Source organism: Centruroides vittatus, unplaced genomic scaffold, assembly GCF_030686945.1.
Source record: "Centruroides vittatus isolate TY-2023 unplaced genomic scaffold, ASM3068694v2 contig_103, whole genome shotgun sequence".
NCBI lineage: Eukaryota > Metazoa > Arthropoda > Arachnida > Scorpiones > Buthidae > Centruroides > Centruroides vittatus.
In genome coordinates this window covers 16,179-26,310 of record NW_027120667.1, presented here as the reverse complement: position 1 = coordinate 26,310, position 10,132 = coordinate 16,179, and the positions used below count along the sequence as shown (strand labels likewise).

The window sequence follows — 10,132 nt, the reverse complement described above, 5'->3', positions numbered from 1 at the left end:
ATAAGATTCTTAGTGATTTATGCAATATGAGCCAAAGGGAAATTGATAAGTGCTATAAAGGAACAGATCAGATCTTCAGAGTTAGCGATTTAAGTGTTATTTTTTGTGATGATTGGTAATTGTAAATAACTTGCAATTTATTTTTGTTCTACTAACTTCTATGTTTTGATGTTTATGTTATATTATACATTTATATATTTTTACATTCGTTTTTTGAATTTTAATTACGTGAGGTTTTTCACGTTTTGTGTTATCTGATGTTAATATTCCTGTGATGATGTTAGTTATATTTTTGTCTAATGTTAATTTACTTATATGGATATTTAATTTATTTTAAACCAATTTAATTGAGTTTTTGTCTTTTATGCTACTTACCTGTTGATGTTATAATTTCCTTTGCGAATCTTAATGTTGTTGAGGTTCCTGTAAATGAAATTCTATATTATAATAATTATAAATTGAAATTAAACTAGAAATATACTTATTGTTTATTGCGGGTTATTTTAACCTGTAATTATGTATTTCTTGTATGTAATACACCGATATTTGTGTTGTACCTAAACTAATAGTTGAACTCTATTGAGTTAATGTCTATTAATTATTATTTTTGTGTTACTTACCTGTTTATATTAAGATGATGGTATTGATGTTCCTGCAAAAGAAATTATATATTTAGTATAAAAATTAATTTAAAATTATACTTACCGTTTGTTACAGGCCTTTTTGACCTGTAGTCCTATAAATGAAATTGTCTTGTGTAATTAATATTACACTAAGAATAATTTTTCTTTATGCTTTTAGTAAGCATTTTATTATTGTATTTATAAATTTATTGTCGGGTTTATTATGTAACTAACAAATTGTTTTCTTTATGTCGGTTCTTTTTTGTTTGTATATAACATTTTTGTAAGTTCGGTTCTGCCTAAGAACAGATGTAAATGGTGAACAACTATTGAGGAGTATGTTAGTCACCATATGTTTGCAACAATTTTTCAAACTTTAAAAACTCTTAGTATCTGGTCGCTTTCCTGGGCTGGGGCCTTTGCCGGCAGCCTATAGGAGCACAGAGACCTGCCGTTTGGTCGAGGCCATAGGGTAGCGACCCGCCGTGCTGGGGCCTTTGCCGGCAGCAATACGGCATGTTTTTTGGATCTGCGGGTATCGTTTGCACTCCTCCCTTTGGGGGGCTCTGCACTCGGTACTGAGCGGGGACTTGGATCCCCATCAAACTTTAAAAACGCAGTATCTGGTTGCCATCTTTTTGCTTTTGGTAAGTATTTTTCGCTATTCTAGCCTTTTCTAACACCTTCTCTCTTCGTCGTATCTCCGGCCTGCACAGTTGAAACACATTGTGTATTCGCTGGTTATATAACTTCTTTTTTGTCCCCCCTTTCCCCCTTTGGGGTGGCTGACCTTTGGTCTTCCCCCCACCTCGTCTTCCCCCACTCTAGGGTTAACACTTCTCCCCTATCTTACTGCGCATTTGATCTTGGCCCGGTGCGTGTGCCTTGTGAACAACTTTTTTGAATATCAGTTAGTGTGTGTTCTAGTGTCGTGTTTTGGTGCTTGTGTAGTGAGTTGTGGATTAGCAGCCATTATCAAACATGGATTTACCACCCTCGACATCTGCATCGGCCTCTGCCTCGGCAGTGCTGTCATCACCCTCATCACCGGAGCCCATGGTTCAGTGGAGTAAGCTGATGGATGAAAAGTGCCCCATCATCCCTGAGGATGTTAGGGAGGATGGTGATCCAGGTCTAGCAGCAACGGCTGTCCCATTAACGGAACCACCCGTTGACGAGGACATGGAGTCATCCAGCGCAACAGTGGTAGAAGAAGAACTAGACATGTCTAAAAATCTGACAACAAGAAGCTCAATTCGTGTAGTGGTTAATGAGAGAATCAATATCACTGACATTATAGATGCTTGTGAAGGAATAATAGGACAGGCTGGAAAAGTGAAGCAGGTGTGCATCAAACCAAGGAACATTGTTGAAATAGGATTTTACAAACCAGAAGATAAGGAAAAGATGATTGGCCACTCCATAAAGGTAGGCAACTTTAGTTATTTATGCGAAAGCCTAGAAGAAGATCTTGTGACTGTAACCATAAAGCATGTACCCGCGGAGATAGAAAAATGGGTTATAGAAAAGATGGTAGCTCCCTATGGGAAGGTAATAAAGGTCCTAGTGAATACTATCACACATAACAACATTAAATATCGTACTGGGATATTTAGAGCAATAATAAAAACTAGAAAATTAATACCTAACTATTTAGATCTCTTAGGGAATAAGGTTGAGCTCACGTATGTCGGTATGAAAAAACAGTGTAGGAGATGCGGGAGTTTATCTCACCTAATTAAAGATTGTGACATCAAATTATGTCACCGTTGTAAGAGCCCCAGCCATCTCATAAGAGACTGCCCACATTGTTATAACTGTCGTAAGATACATGACAAATATACCAACTGCCCATCGCCAACATTTTCAAAAATCCTAAAAAGGGGAGCCAGAAATAAAGGGAACGAGAGCAAAAGGGAGAGAAGTATAAAGAGAGCTAAAAGACAAATAAAATTCAATGAAAGTGAAAACGGAAACAACGGATGTATTAGAGACCAGGAAAATCAGAGAGAGGGGGAGGAGATAATAATAGCCGATTTAAAGAACCAAGAGACAAACAAAAATAAAGACAAAAAAAACAAAAATATCACAAATAACTTAGAGATAGATGATACGAGAACACAAGAGAGTAAGGAAAAAGAAAATATAGTAACTGATAGGACAGAACAGGAGACAAACGAAAGCCAGATAGAGGAAAACAAAGAGGAACAAAACATATGGGAAAACGAAGAAAGGGAAGAGAACAGAATCAGATAATTTTAGAGATAAGCTGTTATCCATAAGTTTGGATGCTAGCTTATCACAGCAGGAAATAAGGGAAGAAGTAGAAAAGGTTATAAAAGGAGACAAAAAGGGAATAAGAAAGAGCAAAAGAGTGAAAGTACAAAACAAACAATGGTAAAATTCGATAACCAACTAATCAATATTAAGTCTGTAAACATTTCTGGTTTTAGAAGTCAAATAAAACAAATTATCATGGCAAATCTACTTATGACAGAAAAAACTGATATTCTGATGATGCAGGACACTAACATGTATGACCTATATGATATAAGAAAATTAAGGAAACTTTTTGCAAATTTTAATATCTATACCTCCTTCGCTAGTAGACGTAGTACGGGCACAATAACTATGGTTAATAAAAGGATTAAAGTAGATGACTTCAAAACAGACTCTAAGGGTAGAATTCTCACCATAGATATTCAAATTAGGAATAAGAAGATAAAGGTGGCAAACATCTATGCCCCACCCAACCATGCGGAACGAAGAGAATTCTTTAATGAAATTAACAATTATTTAGGTGGACAGAGAGATGTAATAATGGCAGGTGATTTCAACTGCGTGCTGAGCCAGCTAGATAAAAAACACCCCACTCTTCCCAGACAGTTCGAGAAAGAACTTGGAAGAACTGATCACAAATCAAAATATGAAGGACGCATACCGCTCTCTTTATCCCAACCACAACGGTTTCACATGGGAAGGCCAAGGCATAAAGGAGAGGCTAGATAGAATATATATTGATAAACTATTAGGAAAAATCAAACTTTTTGGAGTAAATGACTTGATATGGGAGGGGAAGAAAATCTCAGATCACAAAATGATGAACATGGATCTGCTGATTGAAAACACAAAAAAAAGAACAAATAAAATAGTAATTAACAATATCATGTTAAGTGATAATGAATTTATCAGAGAAACTAAAAAGTTACTAGATGATAATAAGGGAGATATCACATGGGAAAAATGGATAGAGATAAAAAGGAAAATACTAAAAATAGCAGAGAAAGTTTGGAAAAGAATTAAAAAAGACAATTTTAACACTCTAAAACAGTTACAAAGAGAGCTCAGTTATAATATCATCAATAATAATTTAAACCAAATAGAGAAAATAGAGAAAGAGATTAGTAATGAAATGGGAAAAAAGATAAAGGAGAGTTATACCTTATACAAAATGAGTAGGCTGGGTATCGGGAACAATGCAGAAAATACCATATTCAAGAAGAATAAAAAGAATAAAAGCAAAATCAATATAGAAACATTAACAATAAATGACAGGATGACCAATGACTCGAAAGAAATTATTGATGAGTTCAGGAAATTCTACACCACCCTCTACAAAGAGCCCAAAACAGACTTTAATTATTGAAACGAAATTGAAAAAGTAATCGAACCCATAAAAGAAAAAAGTAATAACATATTAAATAGAGAAATTTCAAAAAATGACATTAAACAGGCCATTAAAGATCTCCACATAAGAAAGGCCCCAGGTAAAGACAACATTCCTGCCGAAGTGTACAGATTCTTTAGTGACGACATCACTGACTGCCTTGTTAAACTTTTCAAACAAAACCCTTTCGTGGGAAACTTTAATCAAGGGAAAATGACTCTCATCAAGAAAACTGACAAGGATAATAGCACAGTGAATGACTATAGACCCATTACTCTGCTAAATGTGGATCATAAGATTTATAGCATTATTATAGCCAACAGATTAAATAAAATATTTGAAGACAAGATAAGCTCCACTCAGACAGCAGGAATAAAGAAAAGAGCAATCCAAAATAATACTATGTTTCTAGGCCTTCTTCAATATGTCTATAAAAAAAGACAATCACCTTTATCCATACTATCCATTGACGTCCAGAAAGCGTTTGACACAGTAAATAGAGAGGTACTTTGGAAAATATTAGATTTATACGGCTTAAATAAACAGGAAATAGATAATATCAGAAAACTATATAGCTCACCAAAAACGAAAATCAGTATAAGTAACAGCGAATCTGATAACATAAATTGTGAAGCTAGTGTCAGACAGGGTTGCCCCTGTTCCATGGGACTATTTACAATCTACATCGAAGCCCTCCTACAAATGATCAATAAAGAAAACCTAATTCCTTCTGTGCACATTCCAGGGATGCAAAAAGTAATCAAATATATTGCTCATGCTGATGATATCATCTTTATAATCACAGATAATGTAGCACTCAACAAAACAATAGAAAAAATAAAAATCTTTAGCAGCATAACTCAAATGAAAATAAATGAAGCCAAAAGTAAAATAATAAACATCTATGGGAGCATTAAATGTGACAATGTGAAAATCAGCACTGTGGACTCCATGAAAACATTGGGGATATGGATAGGCAAAAATAGTACAAATCTCAACAAGAAGGATATGCTAAATAAAATAAATGAAACCATTGATCGCTGGAAAGACATGTGGCTTTACCTGCCTGAGAGAATCATAGTAGTGAATAAGATAATTATAGCAAAGATAATGTATCAGCTGTACACAACCAATCTGAGAAAAAAGGACATTACTGATCTAGAAAAACCAATATACCAATACATATGGCAAAAGAAATTCGAACCACTGAAGAGAAAAATAATAAGAAATAACATAATGAATGGTGGGTGGAGAATATGGGAGATAAAAGACCTTGAATATTCCCTACAGACATCAAACATAATAAACGCTATTAAAACTAGTGATCATCCCTTGGCGAACATAGCAAGGTATATCATTGGGCCAGCCACAGGAAAAATTCAATCGCAGAGTAATGCCTTCCCCTTTCTTATTGATAACAACAGCACCTTCAGTCAATGGCGAACAATAATCAATACTATCAGTGAAAATGATCAGCTCATAAACAGAATAAAACCTACAGTAATCTATAACATATTTCATAAACATTCTCCCAATGAAAACCTAAGTGACACATCTGTAAATTGGACAACATGTTGGAATAACATCAAGACCCTCCCTGCAGAATGGAGAGAAACAGCATGGAGTTTAATCAATAACATCGTAATGTGCAAAGCCCTCCTCTACAAATTTGGTATGACAAGGGATAACAAATGCCCACGCTGTGGAAGGGAAGAAAATAACCTTCATATTTTTTATGAGTGTATAATTGCCACCCAAATATGGAGATGGATAAATAAAGTATTCAAAACAAATCTCACTTGGCACACCATACTCTATCACGTTGATTTCCCGGTGAGAAATCAAAACACTTACCTTATCAATTGGTTGATGGCTGCCACAAAAAGACATCTGTGGAAGGCAAGGTGCGACCTAATCTTCAATAACAAAAGATACAATGCCACACTATTGGCAAACAAAATTAGAGATGTGGTAAGCTTAAAAATAAAAGAAGATATCAAAGAAATAAAAGAGAAGGATTTTAACATCTTATATAGAGGCACAGAAATGGTGATTTGGAAGAAGGAAGACGACGAGTTCACCTTAAACGACCAATGGGATTAGTCCTGGACTTCTTGGCTCCCTCCGCTCTGACTCCCCTCTCTCCTTGCTTCCCGGCTGCTACCTTTTGTCAATGTCGACCTTACGTAACCCTCCTGCACTTTTGTGCGATATCTCCGCGGTCGCACCAGTGGCCAACTATGCATCTACTTATCTAAGACTATATGCTTGAATACCGGATTATATAAAACTATGATTGTATAGTGGATTAAGATTGTGTATGCCTACTCTTTGTATCTTTACATCAATCAATCTGTGTATAATTTGCACTAATTCTATGCATGTCTGTCTGTTCGGTTAATGCTTTTATCAAACTATACGTAAATAATGTATGTCTATTGCCAATGTGTAATCTGTATATTATCGTACATTTCAATCTGTGTAAAATGTGTATCAATACTATGTAGTCTTGTCTGCCTAGATAACCTATTATACTAATATAATAAAAATAAGAAAAAAATTTTGTTATGTAAGAATAATGTAAAGGAACAATAGTTATACTTATGCATCAATCACTCAATAGATGTCAATCTGTCTAGATAACTTGACATACTACAAAATATAGGTGTAATGTTTCTATAATGTTAATGTTTCTCTATTTTGTATTTTTGCGTATATAAATGTGACACTCCCAATGTGAGTCATGTGGATGTATGCTCTACACCCAACTTCTGTATATACTTATATTTATTCATCAAGAGTGTAGTGAACTTATCTTTGTAATCAAGAATCTGTAAGCAAAATGTATGTAATTTGACCACCTTTTATAAGGAAAATTGTTTTCCCTGAGAAAAAAAGTATTGTATTGATCTGAATGAAATAATAAACTTTATTTAATAGTATCTGTTCAGTTGACTTAGCCACTTATTAATCTTGCTTTATTTTTTACAGTTTTTACCGCTTGGAAGTGCCATTTTTGCCTGGTTTTATTGGAGTTTTTTATTGTTCTACAGTTTTTACGTTTTTACCGATTCTCTACAACAGTTTTAGCCGTCTTGGTAAGTTTTTGTGGACTTTTACTGACTTTTTGTTAACCTCTGCTTGCCGACTAGTTCGGCTTTTTCAGCCGCTTGATGAGTACCCCAAGCTCATCGGCGAGTCGACCGACTGCTAAGGACCGTCAGAAGGACACACCTCGTCCTTCGACGAGTCGGACATCCTCGAGAGATCGGGAGCAGGTAGCTACGATCTTGCCGGCAAGTCAGCCGAGTTCTGTTGGCCACCAGACGGGTTCCCCTCTCCCGTCGGTGAACAAAATTGCTCCCGAGGATCGTCGAATGAGTCAGTTTATGACTGGTGCCACAAGTAATGTTGGAGAAACACCAAGTGGATCCGGATGTTTAATTCCTGATGAAGGATCTTCGACCAACGTACAGGATGAAATCCAGGACGGGGATGTTGCAAAAGAAGCGGAAGAGGTGATTAGAAAACAACAGGAAAGGATGAAGAGATACAAGGAGATAAGGTCAGTGAGAATTATCACAAAAGAAAAAATTGATACAATGGAACTGATACAAGTACTAGAAGAAACACTTGGAAGAAAAGACAGTGTAGAACAGATATGTTACCATCCCAGAAACGTGGTGGAGATCGGTTTTGAAACGGTACAAGACAAAATGAATATAATAGGAAAGGAGATAAAGGTAGGAGAGTTTTTATATATGTGCGAAAGCTTGGAAACAGAATTAATAGTTCTAACTGTAAGATTGGCACCGTGCGAGGTAGACAAGGAATTAATCAATGATATGTTAGTCCATTATGGGAAAATAATTAATATTACAGCAAATACTTATCCAAGTACTAAGGTAAAGACTGGAACATATCGTGTAATTATATTGACTAGACAACATATACCTAATTTTGTTGAAGTTTTGGGACGACAAGTCCAAATTCTATATGTCGGTCAACAAAAATAATGTAAGAGATGTGGGAGTTGGGATCATGATATAACGACATGTACTGTGAAATTATGTTATATCTGTAAAAGCCGGCATCATTTAAAAAGAGAGTGTGACACATGTTATAACTGTAAGACTAAGCACGATAAAAACAGTAAATGCACGGAATTAACATTCGCAGAGGTATGCAAAAAAGGCCCTAGATCAAAAAGTATAGAAAGAAAACGTGAGAGAAGTTTAGAGAATATAAGCATGACAGTTAGTACAGTTGAAAATAGTGAGGTGAATGAATTAGAAAAAGCTAAGCAGCAGACATTACACACACTAGAAAGTATGGAGACAAATGAAAGAGAAGATAAAAAACGTAGAAGGAGTAGTGGGTTAATTGATCCTAGGGGTAAACGTATTTCGTTCAAGAAGAGATTGAAAGACGTGAAAGTATGAATAATTTGCAGATAGAACTAAATAGGTTATCTCCAATAAAAAAAAGTAATTTGATAAGTTTTGAAATAGATCCGGGAAGTGAGTCAGAAAGTAAAAGATCTAAGACAAATCTAACTCCTAAAAACGATAATGGATAGTAAAACTAATATAAATATTCGTACTATTAATATTTCCGGTTTCAAAAGCATTATAAAACAGGTTGAAATTTTAAATTTAGTTCTCTCAAATCGTATTGACATTTTAGAGATACAAGATACAAATATAGTAGACTTTATAGAACTTAGATCTTTAAGAAAAATTTTTGTAGAATACAATATTTATAGCTCATTCGCAGTACGTAGAAGTACGGGGGTATTGCTATTAATTCACAAAAACATAAAAGTACAAGATTTTAAGACTGATAGCAGAGGAAGAGTGGTCTCAGTAGATATAGAAATAGCAAATAATCAGATAAGAGTTATAAATATATACGCACCTCCGAATACCACTGAAAGGAAAGAGTTTTATAAAAATTTTATTGAATTTTTAACTGGCGGGAGAGACATTATTTTTATGGGTGATTTTAATAATATTTTATCAGTTTTAGATAAAAATGGAAATTTACAACCAGATAGTTCACGGGGAATTTTATCTAAGATTATACAAGATTTTAATTTATATGATACTTACCGTTCATTTTATCCATCGCATTTTGATTTTACTTGGCAAGGGAGGGAAATCAAAGAGCGCCTGGATCGCGTCTACGTCTCTGAAACATTAAATAATATTCTAAGTATATCCTCGTATGAAATAAAATATAATAATAGGAAAATATCAGATCATAAAATGGTTGATGTTAATATATGTATAGCAAATAAAACAAGTGTACAAAATAGAGTAAAGATAACAAAAGAAATATTAGAAAATGAGGAATTTGTAAGACAAACAAAACGAATGTTAGAAAATAGTAAAGATAATATTAATTGGGATAGTTGGATAAATTTAAAAGAGAATATCTGGAAATTAGCTGAAAAAACATGGAAAAATATTAAAAAGAAAAGATTTAATCAGGTGAAAAAATTGCAAAGAGAATTAACAAGGAATATATTACAAGAAAATTACAATGAGATAAGTAGAGTGGAAAGAGAAATTAGTGACGAAATAGAGAAGCGTAACAAAGAAAGTTACGTAAATCATAAAATTGAAAAATATAGCATCTAGAGGCAAGCTGAAAAACATTTATTCTCAAAGAAAGTAATATTAAAAGAAAGCCTAGAAATTAATAAATTAAAAGTTAATAATAATATAGTAACAGATATCGATGATATACTTACCCAATTTGTTGGTTTTTACTCTGAATTATTTCATGAAGCAGCTACAGATGAAACTTACTGGGAGATGATTATTAAATGTATTAAACC

General features: G+C 34.2%; 1 long non-coding RNA gene across 1 annotated transcript; it reads right to left on the bottom strand.

The window, feature by feature from the left end:
* Positions 1-373: 373 nt before the first annotated feature.
* Positions 374-9,417, bottom strand: LOC136988551 (uncharacterized). The gene is made up of 3 exons (XR_010882775.1): positions 9,402-9,417; positions 621-652; positions 374-423 (listed from the first exon to the last, which is right to left on the bottom strand). It is a non-coding gene; the product is annotated as an uncharacterized lncRNA (long non-coding RNA).
* Between the last annotated feature and the right edge of the window lie 715 nt (positions 9,418-10,132).